Source organism: Mirounga leonina, unplaced genomic scaffold (genome assembly GCF_011800145.1).
Source record: "Mirounga leonina isolate KUSES-001 unplaced genomic scaffold, KU_Mleo_1.0 Mir_357, whole genome shotgun sequence".
In the NCBI taxonomy this organism is placed as follows: domain Eukaryota; kingdom Metazoa; phylum Chordata; class Mammalia; order Carnivora; family Phocidae; genus Mirounga; species Mirounga leonina.
The window spans coordinates 14,016,138-14,040,269 of NW_023270702.1; the positions used below are offsets into that span (position 1 = coordinate 14,016,138).

The following is a 24,132-nucleotide window of genomic DNA, read 5'->3' on the forward strand; positions in this document are numbered from 1 at the left end:
GGGAGGCCGCCATTTTCACTCTCAGCCTCCAAAGCTGTACGGAAAGCTTGCAGGGAACAAAAGCTCCCAAGAGCAAACACGAGCAGATTACTTAGCCCGGATGGCAAGGGCAGGGCAATTCCGTCTCCGGCAAAGACATCTGGGAACCACGGCAACAGGCCCCTCCCCCAGAAGATCAGCAAGAACAGCCAGCCAAGACCAAGTTTACCGATCAATGAGAACGGCAGAACTCCCGCGCTAGGGGAATAATGCACATAGAATCCATGGCTTTTTTACCATGATTCTTTAGTCTTTCAAAGTTAATTTTTTTAACTGTCTTTTTTTTCTTAATGTTTCTTTTTCCCTTTTTCAACCAACATCTTATCAATCCCTTTTTTAAAAACATTTTTATTTTTCATTTTTAGAGTCATACTCTATCCCTTCATAGTAGTTACCCTTATTTTTGGCATATATATATATATATATATAAGTTGTTCTCTCTTTAAAATTTTGAGATACAGTTACTTCTAACAGATCAAAATATACCCTAAATCTCTAGTGTATGGCTTTGTTCTACTCTCCTGCCTGATCACATTCTCTCCCTTTTTTTTTTTTTTTTTTAAATCCTCTTCTTTCTTTTTTCAAACACCTTCTTATCAATTCCTTTTATAAATTTTTTTTATAATTTTCACCTTTACAGTCATATTCCATCCCTTCATCATATCAACCCTTATTTTTGTACATATATAAGTGTTTCTTTCTTTAAAATTTTGGGTGGCACTTTCTTCTAACAGACCAAAATACACCCAAAATCTAGTGTGTGGCACTGATCTATGCACCAGCCTGATCATATTTGATCATATTCTGTTTTTTTTTTTGTTTTGTTTTGTTCTGCTTTCTTTTTTGTTTTTATCTTTTTTTTAAGATTTTATTTATTTATTTGAGAGAGAGAATGAGAGACAGATAGCAAGAGAAGGAAGAGGGTCAGAGGGAGAGGCAGACCCCCCGCTGAGCAGGGAGCACGGTGTGGGACTCGATCCCGGGACTCCAGGATCATGACCTGAGCCGAAGGCAGTCGCTTAACCAACTGAGCCACCCAGGCGCCCCATCTTTTTTTTTTTTTTAATTTCTTTTTTCTTTCTTTCCCTTTCTTTTCCCCTGGCCTTAGGTTTTTTCTGATTTGTTTAGAGTGTATTTTCTGGGGACGTTGTTACCCTGTTAGCATTTCATTCTGTCATTTATCTATTCTCATCTGGACAAAATGACAAGATGGAAAAAATACCCTAAACAAAAAGAACAAGAGGTAGTACTGACTGCCAGGGACCTACTCAATATGGACATTAGTACCTTTCTGGAGAAATAAAAGAAATAAAATCTAATCAAGTTGAAATAAAAAAGGCTATTAATGAGGTGCAATCAAAAATGGGGGTGCTAACTGCTAGGATAAATGAGGCAGAAGAGAGAATCAGTGATATAGAAGATGAAATGATGGAAAATAAAGAAGCTGAGAAAAAGAGAGATAAACAACTACTGGATCACGAGGGCAGAATTTGAGAGATAAGCGACACCATAAGATGAAACAACATTAGAATAATTGGGATCCCAGAAGAGGAAGAAAGAGAGAGAGGGGCAGAAGGTATATTAGAGAAAATTATAGCAGATAACTTGCCTAATTTGGGGAAGGAAACAGGTATCAAAATCCAGGAGGCACAGAGAACCCCCCTCAAAATCAATAAAAATAGGTCAACACCCCGACATCTAATAGTAAAACTTACGAGTCTCAGAGACAAAGAGAAAATCCTGAAAACAGCTTGGGAGAAGAGATATGTAACCTACAATGGTAGAAACATTAGACTGGCAACAGACCTATCCACAGAGACCTGGCAGGCCAGAAAGGACTGGCAGGATATATTCAGAGCACTAAACGAGAAAAACATGCAGCCAAGAATACTGTACCCAGCTAGGCTGTCAATGAAAATAGAAGGAGAGATTAAAAAAACAAAAACTAAAGGAATTTGCAAACATGAAACCAGCCTTACAAGAAATTTTGAAAGGGGTCTTCTAAGCAAAGAAAGAGCCTAAAAGCAACATAGGCCAGAAAGGAACACAGACAATATACAGTAATAGTCACCTTACAGGCAATACAGTGGCACTAAATTCATATCTTTCAATAGTTACCCTGAATGTAAATGGGCTAAATGCCCCAATCAAAAGACATAAGCTATCAGATTGGATTAAAAAACAAGACCCATTGATACACTGTCTGTAGGAGACTCATTTTAGACCCAAAGACACCCTCAATTGAAAGTGAGGGGGTGGAAAACCATATGCCATGCTAATGGACATGGAAAAAAGTTGGGGTGGCAATCGCTATATCAGACAAATTAGAATTTAAACCAAAGACTGTAATAAGAGATGAGGAAGGACACTATATCCTACTTAAAGGGTCTATCCAACAAGAAGATCTAACAATTGTAAATATCTATGCCCCTAACATGGGAGCAGCCAATTATATAAGGCAATTAATAACAAAAGCAAAGAAACACATCGACAACAATACAATAATAGTGGGGGACTTTAACAGCCCCCTCACTGAAATGGACAGATCATCTAAGCAAAAGATCAACAAGGAAATAAAGACTTTAAATGACACACTGGACCAAATAGACTTCACAGACATATTCAGAACATTCCACCCCAAAGCAACGGAATACACATTCTTCTCTAGTGCCCATGGAACATTCTCCAGAATAGATCACATCCTAGGTCATAAATCAGGTCTCAACTGGTACCAAAAGATTGGGATCATTCCCTACCTATTTTCAGACCACAATGCCTTGAAACTGGAACTCAATCACAAGAGGAAAATCGGAAAGAACTCAAATACATGGAGGCTAAAGAGCATCCTACTAAAGAATGTATGGGTAAACCAGGAAATTAAAGAAGAATTAAAAAAAATTCATGGAAACAAATGAAAATGAAAACATAAGTGTTCAAAATCTTTGGGATGCAGCAAAGGCAGTCCTAAGAGAAAAGTATCTAGCAATACAAGCCTTTCTCAAGAAACAAGAAAGGTCTCCAGTACACAACCTAACCCTACACATAAAGGAGCTGGAGAGAGAACAGCAAATAAAGCCTAAGCCCAGCAGGAGAAGAGAAATAATAAAGATCAAAGCAGAAATCAATGAAATGCAAACCAAAAGAACAGTAGAACAGATCAACGAAACTAGGAGCTGGTTCTTTGAAAGAATTAACAAGATTGATAAACCCCTGTCCAGAATTATCAAAAAGAAAAGAGAAATGACCCAAATCAACAAAATCATGAATGAAAGAGGAGAGATCACAACCAACACCAAAGAAATACAAACAATTATAAGAACATATTATGAGCAACTCTATGCCAGCAAATTAGATAACCTGGAAGAAATGGATGCATTCCTAGTGATATATCAACCACCAAAACTGAACCAGGAAGAAATAGAAAACCTGAACAGACCTATAACCACTAAGAAAATTGAAGCAGTCATCAAAAATCTCCCAAAAAACAAAAGCCCAGGGCCAGATGGCTTCCCAGGGGAATTCTACCAATCATTTAAAGAAGAATTAATACCTAATCTTCTGAAACTGTTCCAAAAAATAGAAATGGAAGGAAAACTTCCAAACTCATTTTATGAGGCCACCATTACCTTGATCCCAAAGCCAGCCAAAGACCCCATCAAAAAGGAGAATTACAGACCAATATCCTTGATGAACATGGATGCAAAAATTCTCACCAAAATACTAGCCAATAGGATCCAACAGTACATTAAAAGGATTATTCACCACAACCAAGTGGGATTTATCCCTGGGCTGCAAGGTTGGTTCAATATCCGCAAATCAATCAATGTAATGCAGTATATTAACAAAAGAAAGAACAAGAATCATATGATCCTGTCAATAGATGCAGAAAAAGCATTTGACAAAGTACAACATCCTTTCTTGATCAAAACTCTTCAGAGCATAGGCATAGATGGTACATACCTCAATATCATAAAAGCCATCTATTGAAACCCACAGCGAATATCATTCTCAATGGGCAAAAACTGAGAGCTCTCCCCTAAGGTCAGGAATGCAGCAGTTATGTCCACTATCACCACTGCTATTCAACATAGTATTAGAAGTCCTGGCCACATCAATCAGACAACAAAAAGAAATAAAAGGCTTCCAAATCGGCAAAGAAGAAGTCAAACTCTCACTCTTTGCAGGTGATATGATACTTTATGTGGAATACCCAAAAGACTCCACCCCAGAACTGCTAGAACTTATACAGGAATTCAGTCAAGTGGCAGGATATAAAATCAATGCACAGAAAACAGTAGCATATCTATACACCAACAACAAGACAGAAGAAAGAGAAATTAAGGAGTCAATCCCATTTACAGTTGCACCCAAAACCATAAGATACCTAGGAATAAATCTAACCAATGAGGCAAAGGATCTGTACTCAGAAAACTATAAAATACTCATGAAAGAAACTGAGGAAGACACAAAGAAATGGAAAAATGTTCTATGCTCATGGATTGGAAGAACAAATATTGTGAAGATGTCAATGCTATCTAGAGCAATCTACACATTCAATGCAATCCCCATCAAAATAGCATCTGCTTTATCAAAGAAATGGAACAAATAATCCTAAAATTTGTATGGAACCAGAAAAGACCCCGCATAGCCAGAGGAATGTTGAAAAAGAAAAGAAAAGCTGGCAGCATCACAATTCCGGATTTCCAGCTCTATTACAAAGCTGTCATCATCAAGATAGTATGGCACTGGCACAAAATCAGACACATAGATCAATGGAACAGAATAGAGACCCCAGAAATGGACCCTCAACTCTATGGTCAAGTAATCTTCGACAAAGCAGGAAAGAATGTCCAATGGAAAAAAAGACAGTCTCTTCAACAAATGGTGTTGGAAAAATTGGACAGCCACATGCAGAAGAATGAAACTGGACCATTTCCTTACACCACACACAAAAATAGACTCAAAATGGTTGAAAGACCTCAATGTGAGACAGGAATCCATCAAAATCCTACAGGAGAACACAGGCAGCAACTTCTTCGATCTCAGCCTCAGCAACTTCTTCCTAGAAACACCGCCAAAGGCAAGGGAAGCAAGGGCAAAAATGAACTATTGGGACTTCATCTAGATAAAAAGCTTTTGCAAAGCAAAAGAAGCAGTCAACCAAACCAAAGACAACCGACAGAATGGGAGAAAATATTTGCAAATGACATATCAGATAAAGGGCTAGTATCCAAAATCTATAAAAAACTCATCAAACTCAACACCCAAAGAACAAATGATCCAATCAAGAAATGGGCAGAAGACATAAACAGACATTTTTCCAAAGAAGACATCCAAATCGCCAACAGACACATGAAAAAAGTGCTCAACATCACTTGTCATCAGGGAAATCCAAATCAAAACCTCAGTGAGATACCACCTCACACCAGTCAGAATGGCTAAAATTAACAAGTCCGGAAACCACAGATGTTCTCAGGGATGCAGAGAAAGGGCAACCCTCCTACACTGTTGGTGGGAATGCAAGGTGGTGCAGCCACTCCGAAAAACCGTAAGGAGGTTCCTCAAAAAGTTGAAAATAGAGCTACCATATAACCCAGCAATTGCACTACTGGGTATTTAACCCAAAGATACAAATGTAGGGATCCGAAGGGGTACGTGCACCCCGATGTTTATAGCAGCAATATCCACAACAGCCCAACTGTGGAAAGAGCCAAGATGTCCATCGACAGATGAATGGATAAAGAAGAGGTGGTATATATATACAATGGAATATTATGCAGCCATCAAAAGGAATGAGATCTTGCCATTTGCAATGACGTGGATGGAACTGGAGGGTGTTATGCTGAGCAAAATAAGTCAGAGAAAGACATGTATCATATGACTTCCTTGATATGAGGAATTCTTAATCTCAGGAAACAAACCGAGGGTTGCTGGAGTGGGGGGTGGGGTGGGAGTGATGGGGTGGCTGGGTGATAGACATTGGGGACTGTATGTGCTATGGTGAGCACTGTGAATTGTGCAAGACTGTTGAATCACAGATCTGTACCTCTGAAACAAATAATGCAGTATATGTTAAGAAAAAAAAAGAAGATAGCAGGAGGGGAAGAATGAAGGGGGGAAATTGGAGGGGGAGACGAACTATGAGAGACAATGGACTCTGAAAAACAAACTGAGGGTTCTGGGGGGGGTGGGAGGATGGGTTAGCCTGGTGATGGTTATTAAAGAGGGCACATTCTGCATGGAGCACTGGGTGTTATGCACAAACAATGAATCATGGAATACTACATCAAAAACTATTGATATATGGTGATCAACATAACAATAAAAAAGTGAAAGAAAGGTTAAATATGCATATACATAGAAATGAAAATATAATAATAGTATCTTGAGATGTCAAAAGAATCTCCATAGAAACTGGAGAAGAATAAGGGAATTTAGCTTGGTAGCTAGATAACAAACAATGTATACAATGCATTTATTTTCTTTTATGTCAGCAACATCTAATTGGAAATTACGTATCATTTAAAATAATACTGGGGGGTGCCTGGGTGGCTCAGTCGTTAAGCATCTGCCTTTGGCTCAGGTCATGATCTCAGGATCTGGGATTGAGCCTGCATCAGGCTCCCTGCTTGGCGGGAGGCCTGCTTCTCCCTCTCTCACTCCCCCGCTTGTGTTCCCTCTCTCGCTGTGTCTCTCTCTGTCAAATAAATAAATAAATAAATAAATAAATAAATAAATAAATAAATAAATAAATAAAATCTTAAAATAATTAAATAAAATAATAAAATAAAATAATACTGGGATGTAAATATGGTAGACTAAGTTCAACAAAATTTCACAAGTTTTATATTAGTATATATATAACTTATTGAGATAAATTAATAACTTAAATATGTATATACTGTATTTATAAATTAAGTGAAAAAAGATAAATCTTTCCAAATTGCTAGGTAGGTTCATTGCAATCTCAAACAAAAAGATCAAAGAATATCCATGATAGTCTTGAAGAAGAGTATAGTGGCTAAACTTGTTCCACCAGATGTCAAGATTTATATAGTAATGTTCTGTAGGACAGTGTGGCTTTGATAAATGTTAGAAAATAAGACTATGTAATGTATTATAAACACCAAAAGCCAATATGATGCATCAATACTTTTTGTATAACAAAGGTGGTTTTACTTTATTCAGTAATTTTTCTATTCAAATAAAATCTGAAGAAGAGAAACATTATCAAGACATGTAAAATCATATGTTAGATATTAACTATATTGCCCAAATCTTGACTTAAGTTTTTAAAGGTGTTCTCTGGTGAATCTGGTGATTTTCCAACATTAAAATTATGTGTCAACTATGGTGATAAGTAAATAAATAAAAAGTTTCATATACTTAAAGTACTTAAGGGAATCATTGGTCCTTTTGGGCTTGAGTAGCAAAACAATTGAAATATGTTACCTTTCTTAAAAATGTTTTAAAATATTATATAAATCTTAAAAACTCTGAACATGTAATAAGCATAGTAGGAAGTATATAAAATCAATGTTGATTGCATAATTAATGTTAATTTTTCAAAGATAAATATAAAATTTCAAATCTATATATATAATTATGATCCAATGTCTATATTTTTTTCTTACAAATGAAATTAATTATAAATTTCATCAAAAATCTTAATTTTCTAGCTGTATCATCATTTTATTTCAAAAATAAGGGAGACAAAGGCAGGGGAAAGTTTTAAGAATTAGGTAAATTTACAAAATCAATTATGTTTCTTTTAAGAATGCAGTACCATATGAATTTCTTTTCTATATCACAATAATATGTGTTTATACATATTTATCTCCATAATGTACTTGCTAGCTGGGCAACAACTCCAAGTTGGACATTTTCATTGGGAGGGTCAATCAACAATTTTAACTCACCTTGGGCAAACATGTGCTCCCTGCTTTCATTCTTTGCATTTCATATTTTAATACGATCTAGCCTTCAAAATTTAATGGTGTCCCTCATTCTCTATGACCTCTTCAAATATCTACTGCATGATTTGCTTCTCTATTCTCTGAATGTTTTTGGAATTTATAACCAATTACATTCCAGATTTGTGTTGTCTTCAGATAGACAAGAACATCACTGATGGTAGGAGTAAATCTTATTTATTTTCTATTCTACATAAATCTAATGCTTTGTGTTGAGTATCCTGGATGATCAAAAATTACCTGTTCATTGATTAATTAAGAAATATGATCATTCATAGAATTATTTGCATTGATGAATACAAGTAAAGAGTATAGCTATCTATAGCCACTGAAACATGACAGAGTAGTATAGAAGAAAATTATATGCATTATTTGTAACATCAAAAATGCAATTGAAGTTTTTTTTAATTTTTATATTTGAGTTTAGTTGGCACACAATGTTACATTTGTTTCAGGTGTACAGCATAATGATTCAACTTCTCTATACCTTATGTTATGCTCACTATAAGTATAGCTACTGTCTGTCATCATACACTCTATTACAGTATCATTGACTATATGCTTGCTTTTATTCTTGTGACTTATTCATTCCATAATTGGACCCCTGTATCTCCTACTCTCCTTCACCCATTTTACCCATTATTCTACTCCTTCCTTCTGGCAACCATCAGCTTGTTCTCTGTAATTATAGGTCTTAGTCTGCTTTTTGTTTGTTTATTCATTTGTTTTGTTTCTAATATTTATTTATTTATTTTGAGATTTTATTTATTTATTTGACAGAGAGAGACACAGTGAGAGAGGGGACACAAGCAGGGGGAGTGGGAGAGGGAGAATCAGGCCTCTCGCTGAGCAGGGAGCCCGATACTGGGCTCTATCCCAGGACCCTGGGATCATGACATGAGCCGAAGGCAGACGCTTAACGACTGAGCCACCCAGGTGCCCTTGTTTTGTTTTTAAATTCCACGTTTGAGTAAAATCATATGGCATTTGCCTTTCTCAGTCTGACATTTCATTTAGCATAATACTCTAGGTATTATCCAATAATTCTACAACTGTGTATTTACTCAGAGAAAACAAAAACATGAATTTGAAAAGATATATGCATCCCTATATTTATTGCAGTATTATTTACAATAGCCAAGATCTATAAGCAACCTAAGTGTCCATCAATAGATAAATGGATAAGGGAGATGTGGAATGTATATGCCATGGAATATTATGCAGCCATGAAAAATGATGAGATCTTGCCATTTGATTGAGGTTTTATATCCGTCAATAAAACAAACAAAAAAAACATGCCGACTGCATTTTAAACATGGTGTTTAACATAAACTACTAGTAAGTTTTAGAGTATTTGAGGAATTTACAATAGATATTATGTCATCACACTTTATCTTAAATAGATGTCACAGTTGCGCGATTGTATTTCCTGAATTCCTGTGTTTTCCTTTCCTAGAATGTGAGAACACTTGCAGAAGCACATTTAACTATAAATAAGTGTAGTTTCCAAATTACTGTTATCAAAATTAAGTTAAACTTCAGATTGAAAGTATTCCAAACCAACAAAAGCTGTTGCTTAGACAAATGAATACATTTTAGAACATGAAAAGAAAGAATATCAGATGTTCCCAAGGAGTAGAAAAATAATTTAAAAACCAGTAAGAAATGGAAGAGAGAACATGAAACAAAACATGAAGCAATGTGAAGGTGAGCTGTTCAGCTGTATTTCAGGTGTTTACAGCTTGGAATGGAATGTGCTCATATCAAAACAAATAGGAAGACAAAATTTTTCTTCAGATAACTATTCCAAATCATCAAATAAATGCAAACTATGAAATTATCAAATTGAATTAACCAAATGTATTGCAGTGTAATGAAAGATAAGCAAATCTCTAGCTTGATAAATATTAGATCAAAGCTAATCTAAAATGTATAATATATAAATCAGTAAAATATCAGTACTATATCAGTGATTTTATAAGAACCAAAATATTTTGATAAATATTATTAATAATTATCCTGTATTTGTTTTTAGCATTTATTATATTATAAACAAACAGTATTAGTTAATGAATACAATCTTAACCAGTAATTTAATAGAAGCTTATTAAAGTCTAATTGAACATTTAAAAGTAACAGGAAAAATAACTTCCAAACCTCATCATCTACATAGAAATTCTCTTATTTTTAAGTTCTCACTATGAGTGCTCACAGGAAATTAATGAGTTTTGATGATCTATAGACTAATAACTCCTGAAAACTCATGGATGTTTTCTATGATGCATTTTTTTTTTCTCTTTTGCCCCTTATCTCTTCTGGTTTTATTATTATTGACCAATCTTTTATCTCTTCATGTTTATTGTTTTCCATTCATTGAATAAATATTTCTTGGGCACTTAGGATGAGTTATGCCCTGCTTAAATATTTGGGATACATCAATGAACAAACAAACCAAAATTCTGCATCATTGTCCTTTTATTCCAGTAGAAATAGAGAGTTAAAAAACATAATGAATAAGTAAAATATACAATAAATCTGAAGATGACAACTACTGGTGACAAAATAAAACAGAGTAGGAAGGATAAGGAATGTGGGAGATGAATTAAATTTTAAAAGATAAGCTAATCAGGTCACATTTAAGCCCAGGACCTTCTGCCTATTATGAGATATCCTTGCATTTATGCTTACAAATTGATTATATTTCTATAGTGTCCTGATTGTTTTTATTTAATTAACATTTAATATATTTGAAAATCTACTGAATTTTATTTTTCTCATATTTTTAAAATTTTAGGCAAGCTTTTACATATCTCTCTTTTTTTTTTTTTAAAGCTGTTCAACTTTTTGTCAAACTGTAATGGTTTCTTTTGTTTCATAAAAGCAACATCTCTCATATTTGGAGAAAATCAACTACATATATTTTAAAACATTCACTTATTTCTTACAGAAATAATTTTCATCTATATCCTATTATTACTTAGTCATAAAAAATCTTTCTCTTTCATTTATGATATTTTATTTTGTAAAGGTTTTATCATTGTAATGCTCTTCTCTCGCTGTGAAACAAATTAAACAAACATAATAGCTTTAAACAACACATATTATCTCATAGTTTCTATAGGTTAGGGTTCTGGACACAGCTCAGCTGGGTTCTCTGCTTCAGTGTCTCACAAAGTTGCAATCAAGGTATCGTTCATGGCTGTCATCACATCAGGAACTTTTTGGGTAAAGATCTGCTTCCAAGCTTCCTCAGGTTGCTGGCAGAATTTACCTCCTTGTATCTGGAGGAATGCACTCCCATTCTTTTCCTGGCTCTTGTCAAGGGGCCACGTCTCCTAGAGGCTTTCCACATTTCCTTGGAATATGTCCCTCTCCATTGGCTCACTCACAACATGGCAGCTCATTTTTCAAAGCCAGCAAAGAAGAGTCATTGTTCTCATCCATACTAATGTGACCAAGCATATAACAGCATAACATAAACATGAGAGTGACATCACATCAACACTGCCATATTTAAGGCACAGAACCTTCCCATACTCAAGAGGGGAGGGCAGTCATATAGGGCATGAACATAGGACATCCTAGAATCTGCTTGCCATAATTATATTTTGTGAATATTTTCATTCAGATATGGTGATTTTCAATACTCATGGGGTGTCCTTAGCTCTCTTTACTTTCAACTTACATGTTTTGAACATTGATCTCTCAAATATAGTCCTCAACTCTAATTATTTGCTATAAATACCAGGCATCTAAATAATGGTGTGGATTGACCATTTGATCCTGTGACAAGACTAGAGAATAGATAGAGCTTAATAAACTTTCTCTTCCTAAGATAACAATTTAAAAAGTCACCTTTTGTTTTCATCTTTGCATTTTCATGCAACCATTTCCCTTTATGCTACTGTGAGGGCTAGGATACAACACATGTTATAAAATTCCTTCCCACTTTCTGTTTTATTATAAACATAAATGCCTCTAAATGGTTGCTAAATTATAATTAATTACAAGAATTTATAAGAAATATAAATTATAAGAAATCCTGATAATGTAGAGTTGAACCTGTAAACTGGGAGTTGAGATTTGTCTCTAGCTGATTTGAAAGATAGCTCCAACATACATTAGGTATGATTTCTTTGTATTCTAGTTATTATATCCCTTGCAGTCTCCAGTTAGTAAGAAACAATGGAAATAAATCAAAGTCATCTTTACCTACACTGGAGCCTCTTACCTAAATATAAATGAAAGTGTGGACCTTATAGTTGAATTTCAATTATTGATGTGGTTAATAGAAATTTTCCTCAGGAATTTTCACTTTGTCTTCACTTGCATTTATTTGGATTTTCCTTTATTATATGTCATCATGGTTAATACAAATGTAAATTGAGAGGGGATACATTAAGTACCATATGAAACTGGAATTTTTCCATTTATTGTTTGACCCTATTTTAGTAATACAAATTGTATGTGAGAATGTTTAAATTTAATCAGTATTTTCAAATTTGCTATTTTACCATTCTTTATCAGTGTTTTAAAAGCTCTATTTTTTATATCCATTTTCTCATATCTTTTCATTTCTATATCAAGTGATAAATTATTATTATTATTATTATTATTTAATTGCCTATGTATGTTTCAAGTTTAATGATTTGTGTGATTTAATTTTATAATTACAAAGACCAAAAAAAGCTTAAATTTATTTATAAATCAACATTACAGATAGGGCAAATTAATTGAGATTACATGGTCTGAACTTTTCTATTAGATGCAAACAAGAGCAATTTCAATCAGCAGTGGTAAGAAACTATCTCATTCACTTCTCTTTCATATTTATATTAATAAATTCAATAATTAATTTGGGATTAACCATTAAGGTGGATTTTCAACATTTTAGTGTTTGATTATTTTAAATGTTTCAAACTAGACTTTTAATGTTAAAATTGAATGAATTTAGTTAAACTTTACAGCATATTGATGTTACCGATTAGATGAAATGATCCTACTATTCACCTGAAACCAGATGAGTTCATTCATTAGAATGATCTTTCCTTTATATTAGGTGTATGAACAGGGAAACTATGAAGTTGAAGGTAAGCAGAAGTCTAAATTAAGAATTAAAAATATACCTTTGTGAAAAAATGTAATTTTTTATTTACAAAACTAAAGGCATTATGTAGTTTCATGGGCTTTTGAGGAATATAATTCATATGGGGTGGAGTGTTGAGTGGATCTATTAAAATTTTTGTAAGAACTACGGATTTAAGATAAAAAACAGTGTTACAATGCATAGTTCCTTATTTTTTTCAAATGACATTTTTATTCAGAAATTTAAAATGTACATTATTTCCTCTAATTTCTCAGTCATTACTACTTTACTAGCCTGGAAAATATTGTGACCATGTGCTGTTCTTGCCTTGAGTACATCATGGTAACCACAGTATTTAAGTAGTTGTTGGCAGCTTTAACAGGAAAGCACAGCTAAGAAAAGGAAGTAGATATTTTTATGTCTTTCATTACTCTGATTATTTTTTGATAAATAAGTATTTTTTTAGTCATCAAATGATATTTGCTATAAATAGTATTATTCATTATTCTGGTCTGATCTCTAAAAAAAAAACCCTGTAATATGTGTCACTAAATCTAATAACCTTTAGGACTGAAAAAAATTAACTCTATGTAATTGTCTTTCAGGGCAAGTGTTCAGCTATGAGAGGACCAGAAAACCGCTAAGGTATTTCTCTACTTTCACTTTACCTGATATTATCTCTATTTCTATTTGTATTAACCTTAACCTTAACTTGAAGAGTTATTAGGTAATCATTCTGAATTGTTTGTAATTCTTTTTAAAGAAAATTGACCATATTTTAAACTCTGTAGTTTCTGGAAATTAAATGCCAAGTTATATTTCCATACAGTTCACATGGATTCTGGAGAACTATAATAAATTGAGAGTGAGTGAAAAATACGAATATATGCCACATTCATATACTCACATTCTGTTGAAAAAATTGTTGCCTCACAAAAAGTCTTTAATTTGTACCAAAAAGGAAATCTTTGCTAGAATGACAGGAAAACAGAAAGAAGACATAACACATGAAAGAAAAGTGGGGGGAGGAATTACTACAGAGGCAGTAGAGATGAGAGAGATAATAAGAGAATATTATCACTGACTGCTTGCTAGCCATTGGTAAGCCTAAATTTAAATGAAGAAATCTTAGGAAAAAAGTCAATAAAAGTTACCAAAAGGAAATAAAAAACTTGAGCAGTCTTATAAGCATTTAATAAATGTAAGCAGTGGTTAAATAACTGCACGTAAAGAAAATAGCAGACTCAGATAATTTTATATGAGAAATTCATCTAACTTCAAGCAATGCTCATTTGATTTTATATTATCTTTTTGAATAAATAAACGACTCCTCATGACTCTGTCAGTGAGATCAGCTTTATGTGATAAAACCAGGCTAAAGCATCACAGGCAATTTCCCTCAAGTATCAAGTTGCAAAATTTGTAAAAGAAAAAAAAAAGATAAATTCAACTGTGATTCTAAAGATAATACATAATCATTAAATCTATTTAATCCCATTTTTCAAGGTTGATGTTTTATTCCACATATCCATAAATGTCATTTGTCACATTAATACATCAAAGAAATCCACCCTAAACAGGAAAATATTTGAAATGGTAAGATTTATACCCAGTGCTCATCACATCACATGCCTTCTTTAATGCCCATCCCCCAGTTGCCCCATCCCCCCACCTACTTCTCTTTCTGCAACACTTAGTATTTTTTCCCAGGGTCAAGAGTCTCTCATGGTTTGTCTCCCTCTCTGATTTCTTCCCATTCAGTTCTCCCATCCTTCCCCTATGATCCTCTGCACTATTTCTTATATCCCACATATGAGTGAAACCATATGATAATTGTCTTCCCTGATTGACTTATTTCATGTAACATAATCCCCTCCAGTTCCACCCATGTCATGCAAATGGTAGGTATTCATCCTTTCTGATGGCTGAGTAATATTCCATTGTATATATGAACCACATCTTCTTTATCCATTCATCTGTTGAAGGACATCTTGGCTCCTTCCAAAGTTTGGCTATTGTGGACAATTCTGCTATGAACATTGGGGTGAAGGTGCCCCTTCATTTCACTACATCCATATCTTTGGTATAAATACCCAGTAGTGCAATTGCTGGGTCATAGGGTAGCTGTATTTATAACTTTTTGAGGAACTTCCATACCATTTTCCAGAGTGACTGCACCAGCTTGTGTTCCCACCAACAGTATAAGAGGGTTCCCCTTTTTCTGCATTCTAACCAACTTTTGTTGTTTCCTGTTTTGTTAATTTTAGCCATTCTAACTGGTGTAAGGTGGTATCTCATTGTGGTTTTGATTTATATTTCCCTGATGACAAGTGATGTGGAGCATTTTTTCATGTGTCTGTTGTCCATTTGTATGTCTTCCTTGGAGAAATATCTGTTCATGTCTTCTGCCCATTTCTTGACTGGATTTTTGTTTTGTTTTGTTTTTTGGGTGTTGAGTTTGAAAAGTTGTTTATAGATCTTGGATACCAGCCCTTTATCTGATATGTCATTTGCAAATGTCTTCTCCCATTCTGTAGGTTGCCTTTTAGTTTTGTTGACAGTTTCCTTTGCCATGCAGAAGATTTTAACCGTGATTAAATCCCAATAGTTCATTTTTACTTTTGTTTCCCTTGCCTTTAGAAACATGTCTTGCAAGAAGTTGCTGTGGCCAACGTCAAAGAGGTTGCTGCCTGTGTTTTCCTCTATGATTTTGATGGATTCCTGTCTCACATTGAGGTCTTTCAACCATTTGGAGTCTATTTTTGTGTGTGGTGTAAGGAAATGGTCCAATTTCATTCTTCTGCATGTGGCTGTCCAATTTTCCCAGCACCATTTATTGAAGAGACTGTCTTTTTCCACTGGATATTTTTTTCTTGCTTTGAAGATTAGTTGACCATAGAGTTGAATGTCCATTTCTGGGTTTTCTATTCTGTTCCATTGATCTATATGTCTGTTTTTGTGCCAATACCATGCTGTCTTGATTATCACAGCTTTGTAATATATCTTGAAGTCAGGAATTGTGATGTCTCCAGCTTTGATTTTGTTTTTCAACAATCCCCTGGCAATTTGGGGTCTTTCCTGGTTCCATACAAATTTTAGGATTGTTTGTTCCAGCTCTGTGAAAAATGTCGATGATATTTTGATAGGGATTACATTGAATGTGTAGATTGTTCTGGGTGGCATAGACATTTTAACAATATTTATTCTTCCAATCCATGAGCATGGGATATTTTCCCACCTCTTTGTGTCTTCCTCAATTGCTTTCATAAGTGTTCTGTAGTTTTTAGAGTACAGATCATTTACTGCTTTAGTTAGGTTTATTCCTAGGTATCTTATGGTTTTTGGTGCAATTGTAAATCAAATATTAAAATTTCTAAAACTCTATCAGATTCATAGGATTTGGACTGGATTCACAGGTTGTCATATATATGTATGTATATGAACACACACACATACACACCCACACACAAACATATGGAAGGAAATTTGGCTGCATAAAGGAGCATAGACATACAACAGTAGTGACATGCAATGAAAGCATAACGTACTTTTCATCATAAAATAGAAGCAGAAGCAGAGTTTTAGAAAAGTTCAATGTGATCCTTTGATTTCCCATTATTTCACAATCATGCTCAGGCTGGCATGGTTATATGCAGCAGGGAAAGTTTTCCAAGAAAGCAAACTGACTGTATGACATGTTGAGTATTTAGAGGGAAGTTGTAATTGAATCAAGAAAAGACATTGGGGAGGGTATGTGCTATGGTGAGTGCTGTGAATTCTGTGAGACTGTTGAATCGCAGACCTGTACCTCTGAAACAAATAATACATTATATGTTAAAAAAAAAAAAAAAAAAGATAGCAGGAAGGGAAAAATGAAGGGGGCGGGAATCGGAGGGGGAGACAAACCATGAGAGACTATGGACTCTGAGAAACAAACTGAGGGTTCTAGAGGGGTGGGGGTTGGGGGATGGGTTAGCCTGGTGATGGGTATTAAAGAGGGCATGTACTGAATGGAGCACTGGGTGTTATACACAAACAATGAATCATGGAACATTACATCAAAAACTAATGATGTAACGTATGGTGATTAACATAACATAATAAAATAAAATTAAAAAAAAAAGAAATGACTAGTACATTAGTTACCAAGATTCCTCTTTGTGAAAATGGCTTTGTTGAAAAGAATATGACTCTGAGCCTCAGACTCTGGTATTATCAGGTTTTATATTCCTTAGGCTAATCTAGACCTAGAGAGGTAGAATATTTCTAAACTACCATTAGGAAGTAAGAAATAAACCTCTCACTTTTTTTTCCTCACACTCTGGGGGAATTTAGAGACAGTTAAGTATAAAGAAATATAAAGGATTAGGGGTGTTGGCTTCAAAAATGAACCAAAAACATAGGGCAATAACTGATGTAGAAAATGTGGCCACAATAATGTATTTTTTTTCTAATTTGAGGAATAACAGGAAGTTTGTTAAGTGAATAGAATCATTTAGTACAAGGCAAGTAATTGATAATATGAGAGAGAGTAGAGAATTCTAAATCACTGTTCTTAACAAAAAACAATGGGATTTATTTTTGAAATTGAAAGAATAGTTTTAAAAAGGATCAGTTTTAGAATACCTAGTGTGTAACAGGCAGTGAGGCAAAATAGTTGGGGAAGTCTTTAGTAAACTCGTAAATGTGATAAAAGGTCACTACAGGCATTCTCTTCTGATGAATTAAATTTTCTCAGTGAAATAGAAAACATGATGTTGCAAGTAAGGATGGAGGAAAAGTCTTAGGGGCTTAAAGAGGAAGGAGAAGATGTGGAATAGTGGTCTTGTAAAGTGGAAGAACATATGGAGTAGGGATGTAAATAATATTTTCTGTTGTCACATCTGACATCCAGACCATGAATTAGGAATGAAACTCATCATTATAGTCTTGTAGCTTTCTCCAGGAATATTCAGCCAGATAACTCCAAGCACATATCAGAGAAAGAATTGAACTTAATCATATTTTTTGTTTTTAAACTAAGAAAATAAAATAAGAAAAAGGAAAGATAAAAATGTTCCTATGCTCCAAACTCAAGAAAGGAAAAGATTGATTATTCTGTTGCAACAAGAAAATAAAAACAAATAAAAATAACATCAGTGCTTAGTTTAAGCCCATTCTAATTGATCACTGACAACTCTACATCAATTACTAATACTCTGAATGCCATCCAACTAGTGGCATTCCCTCACTTCTGTAAGCTCATCATCAATCAGCATCAGTCACACCTCTTTAACTATACTTTATCTGTTGAAGTTCACCATTCCCAAATATCCTTGCTTCTGAAACCCCAAATTCTACATAAGTTTTACAGTTTGCTTCATTCAGATGCATCGTGTTCTACAAATGCAGTTCTCCCTTGATTAGAATCAATAAATCTAGCTTTTTTGAGTAATGTCCTTTTCCTTCAATAGGGCAAGGGAGTGGAAAGTATATATATACAAGAGAGTGATTATAATGATTTATCACTAAGTTTAAATTGAGCAGAGTGGAATGAGAAACTTCAAGGAAGTGAAGAACGGTGCTAAGGGAGTAGGAGAACAATTATTGGAGTCATAATTCAGAAAAAAAGCAAGTTGAAAATATAGTGGTTCCCAGGTTGGCATACATGAATTTATGATTATAGCAAGTTTTCAGTTGTATGCCCTTGGAGGGAAAAACTGAGGTAAGGAAGAGGACATGATCATACATCGAGCCAGGAACTAAACACATTAAAAAAGGAGATATCCTGCTGGTTGGTACATCATGCCAACAATAGGTTTCATGTATAATATAATCTGACAACATAAGATTAAAAACTAAGGGCCCCTACTTGACCACTGAGGATTAGAGAAAGATTACTTGGAAAGTGACCATGAGATGCAAGAGATACCTCTTAGCTACATCTAAGTTCAATGGCACAAGAATTAAGGGGGAAAATAAGGAAAACAATTTAGAGGGCTTTATGAGAAGTGTTTTAAGGAAAGAAATAGATTTCCAGAGCAGGAACTTGAAGGAAATATCCAGAGAAGAGGTGGAATATATTATACATTTTTCTAGTAATGGACTGTGAGAGGTTCAGGAGTTGGGGAATGTTAGGAGGATGTGGGAAACAAAGAATATGAAGAATTACAGGGCTAAAATATGGGAAATGAGGATGGTGGGTCTGGGACTTCTGATAGCTGAAATAATCAAGTATAAAAGATACAATGAAACTATTCTTGGTGAATTGCAGTAATTACTGTGCACACTATAGGAGAGAAAGATATGTCTGGGGCTTCCCTTTCATTCCTATGTGAGTACGAAGCCTTAGCTTTTGTTCAAGTGCTAGGTTCCTTCTTGCCTTTTCTTGAGGGAAGGACAAATTTACTTTGTTTTTCTTAACTCTGTGGGTTTTTTTTAATGATTATTTATTTATTTATTTGACAGAGAGAGAGAGAGAGAATGAGCACAAGCAGGGGGAGTGGTAGGCAGAGGGAGAAGCAAGCGGAAGCATGCTCCCTGTTGAGCAAAGAGCCCAATGCAGGACTTGATCCCAGGACCCTGGGATCATGACCTGAGCTGAAGGCAGATGCTTAATCAACTGAGCCACCCAGGCGTCCCTATTTTTCTTAACTCTGTTGATGGAATTGAGTCTTCAGGACATGGTAAATGTTACCTTGACCAACTGTACCCCCTTCTACTATCTTTCTTCAAAGTCCTCATAGTAGTCTCTATAATAAGTGAATAATATTTTAAAATTACAATATGAAACACTAATTTTAGGAATTGACATTGCCAGAGTCTTTTACATAATCATTTATACAGCTCAGTAAATTTTGAGTTTTTTTCCTTAAAGAGGTTCATACGTTTTAATTTTATTTTGTGTATCAAATAGTCTATCTGTTGAATGAGATACAAATACACACATACAATATAGAAATTCACATTCATTTTGTCTGTTTCTCTCTCATTCTTGAGTATATATAGAGAATATTCTTAAAGTGTAGAGTCTATGTGTTAGGAGACTATTGAATTTTGTGTATCATCTTATGTTTCAGCAATATGAAAATAGCTTACTCTAGATAGTTCTCTATTCATTGTAGATTACAAATGAATAGTTTTATACATGTCTTATTGCATTTAACAGAATAATGACGCTTAATAATTATGATATCTTGATAGTCTATATTTATCAGAAGAGGTAAAAAAAAAATCAGCTGATCAGTCAGAGGTCAGGATCGTTATTGATTTTCTCCACTAGGTGGACCACATCTAGTGCAGCAGATACAATTGGATTTACCCCATGAAACAGTTTATCACCCATGTCATTCTTCAACACTTGTTTTTGTCTTTGCTAAACTTAAGAATTGAAGAGACCTCTGATTGAAATTGAAACCTCTGCATCTGTAATGATTTTCTGGTAGAATTAAACTTTGTAACCTCCTTGAACATGTTGTATTGGTATTGACTGGCTACTTTTGTTGGGTATGGCAGCATTAGGATCTTCTACTTCATAGTTCTTACTATAATAACCTTTTCTTCATGAGATAGAATTCTACTGTGAGCATTTTTGCCAGTTGCTCAGCTATCAGTTCTTATTAAATTTGCAGGAAATGGGCCAATAGTAACTGGTGTATTTGCAGACTTGCCCCCTAATCCTGTGAAGTAAAATTTGGCCAAGACACTCTCCCCCAGCCCCACCCACTCTCTTTCTGTGTCTTTTTGGAGACAAAACCAGCAGCCCTATATAATATGTTTTCTAAATTCAAGTTTCTTCTCCTATAGTTCATCCCACTACAGATGCAGGTGTTATCTGGCCCCTTCTGGGTCATTCTGTTGGGATGGGGACCCAGGGAAGCAATACAAAAGAAACAAGATATTGCACTGGCTGCTTCCCACCCCACCCCCAGGGCTCCCCTAATGAGTAATGAATAGTTTTTAATCTTATTCAAAAATATGTATTTCCTGTGAGTCCAGGTATGTTTTCAGTGTATAGGTCTAATATATATTTTGTTGGGTTACGCCTGGTATATTTTGAAACTATTGTCAATGCCATTTTTTCTTCAATTTTTGTTTGTCTTTAATATTGGTAAATACAACTGATCTTTGTATTTTAAGCTCATATTCTATAATCTGGCTAAACACACTTATTAGTTCTATTAGCTTTTTGGGAGATTTTTTTTAGATGTTCTACGTAGACAAATATATCATCAATAAATTAAGAAAGATTTACTCCCTTTTTTGCAAACTCGTGGCTGGTTTATTTTTCTTGCCTTATTACACTGATTAGAATCTCCATTAAAATGTTTAATAGAACTGGTGAAAATAAACATTCTTACTACCTTCCTGAACTTAAGAGAAAAGCTTTCAATCTTTACCATTAACTGTATGTTAGCTTCACTTGTTTTTCATAATGCCTTATTCTTATTTGAGTGTGTTTCCATCCATTCCTAACTTGCTAAAACTTTTTATTTTATTTTATTATGTTATGTTAATCACCATACATTACATCATTAGTTTTTGATGTAGTGTTCCATGATTCTTTGTTTGCGTATAACACCCAGAGCTCCATGCAGTACGTGCCCTCTTTAATATCCATCACCAGGCTAACCCATCCCCCAACCCCGCTCCCCTTTAGAAACCCTCAGTTTGTTTCTCAGAGTCCATAGTCTCTCATGGTTCATCTCCTCCTCTGATTTCCCCCCCTTCATTTTTCCCTTCCTGCAATCTTCTTCTTCTTTTTTTTTTTTAACATATAATGTATTATTTGTTTCAGAGGTACAGGTCTGTGATTCAACAGTCTCATATAATTCACAATGCTCACCATAGCACATACCCTCCCCAATGTCTATCACCCAGCCACCCCATGCCTCCCACCCCCACCACTCCAGCAATCCTCAGTTTGTTTCCTGAGATTAAGAATTCCACATATCAGTGAGGTCATATGATACATGTCTTTCTCTGATTGCTAAAGCTTTTTATAAGGAATAGATGTCAGATTTTGCCAAATGTTTTTCTGTGTCTATTGATGTGATCATACCATTTTTACTTCTAAATTTTTTTAATATGATGAATTGCATCGATTGGGGGGATAAACCCCACTTGCTCATAATCCATTAACATTTTGATATGTTGCTGGATTTGATTTACTAAACTTTCTTTTAGAACTTTCATCTCTAAGTTCATGGAGAAATTTTGTCTGTAGTTTTATTTTTATCAGAATAATAGACTTGTGAAATGAGTTTGGAGATATTCCTTCTTTAATTTTCTGCAAGAGTTTGTGTAGAATTGGTATTATTTCTCCCCCAAATGTTTGGTAAAATTCACTATCAAGGCTATCTGGGCCTTTCAGGAAAAGCACCTCAGTGAAAATTAATGTTACAATAGATACAAGGCCTATCAGTTTATCTTCTTCTAGAATGAGCTTTTGTAATTTATGTCTTTTCTTAAAGGTGTCACTTCATCTAAATTAGCCAAAATGCCCATAAATTGACTTTATTTTTTTCTTAAGATTTTATTTATTTGACAGCAAGAGACCTAGTGAGAGAGGGAACACAAGCAGTGGGAGAGGGAGAAAAGCAGGCCTCCTGCCAAGCAGGGAACCCGATGCGGGGCTCGATCCCAGGACCCTGGGATCATGACCTGAGCCGAAGGCAGACACTTAAGGATTGAGCGACCCAGGCGCCCCTACCCATAAATTGACTTAAATACCCTTTGTATCCTTTTGATACCTCTACAATCTGCAATGACAGCATCTTTCTCATCCCTGATATTTGTTATATGTATCTTATTCCTTTTCCTGATCAGTCTGCCTAAGGTTTATCATTTGTATTTTTTTATTTCACTAATTTTCTGTATTGATTTTTACTTATTTCTATTTTATTGATTGCCATCTGTTTGTTACTAATTCCTTCTTTTTGCTTACTTTGAATTTCATTAGTTCTTTTTATTTTAGTTTTTTTTTGGGGGGGGGAATGAGGTAATGGTTTTGAGACCTACTTTTACAATATAGGCACTCACTGGTATAAATTGTCATTTAAGTACTGCTTTAGTAGAATTTCCAAAACTTTAATAGATTGTGTTTTCACTTTCATTCTTTTCAAAATGCTTTATATAAAATTTCCATTTAAAAAAAAAAATATTATGTTATGTTAATCACCATACATTACATCATTAGTTTTTGATGTAGTGTTCCATGATTCATTGTTTGCGTATAACACCCAGAGCTCCATGCAGTATGTGCCCTCTTTAATACCCAGTGCTCCATTCAATACATGCCCTCTTTAATACCCATCACCAGGCTAACCCATCCCCCCACCCCTATCCCCTCTAAAACCCTCAGTTTGTTTCTCAGAGTCCATAGTGTCTCATGGTTCATCTCCCCCTCCATTGTTAATTTCCATTTTGATTTCTTCTTTTACCCATGGGTTATTTAGAAGCATGTTATTAGGGTTTTTTTTTTCCATATTTATGACAGGGTTTTATCAAGTGAGGATCCTTTAATTAAACATCTCATTACCACAAAAAGAAAATGTTTTAGATAATCCATCTCACTTCTTTCTCTTGGGCACTTGGTTTTACTGAAAATCTTATCTTCTACATAGACACACATCATGATAATGTCTCAGTTATCACTGTAACAATTTTATTAAATAAATGATAAACTTGAATTGGAATCTTTTAGTGCCTTTTCAAGGTAAAAAGTTCATGTTCATTTGATTTATTTGAAAATCCCAACATCTAACAGGGTTGGTGACATGTAGTAGATAAGTAGTAAATAATTTGATAAAAGGAATATTTATATGAATATATAAATATACATGCTTACTCTTATTAGCCAAATAGTTCAATTATATCTTTCATTTTAGAAATGATATCCTCTTTTATTCATGTAATAGACTTTTTATTTTAGTTTCACATTTTTATTTAAATTCCAATTAGTTAATATACAGTACAGTATTAGTTTCAGGTATAGAATTTAGTGATTCATCACTTACATACAACACCCCATGCTCATCACAACAAGTGCTCTCC

General features: G+C 34.5%; 1 long non-coding RNA gene across 1 annotated transcript in view; it reads left to right on the forward strand.

Annotated features, from left to right (window-relative positions):
- The window catches only part of LOC118027116, a 117,150-nt gene extending 101,389 nt beyond the window's left edge, over positions 1-15,761 (forward strand). The window contains exons 2-4 of the long non-coding RNA XR_004683754.1: positions 13,072-13,102; positions 13,704-13,743; positions 15,739-15,761. This is a non-coding gene — a long non-coding RNA (uncharacterized LOC118027116). The remainder of the gene's footprint in view (positions 1-13,071; positions 13,103-13,703; positions 13,744-15,738) is intronic.
- Positions 15,762-24,132: the final 8,371 nt, after the last annotated feature.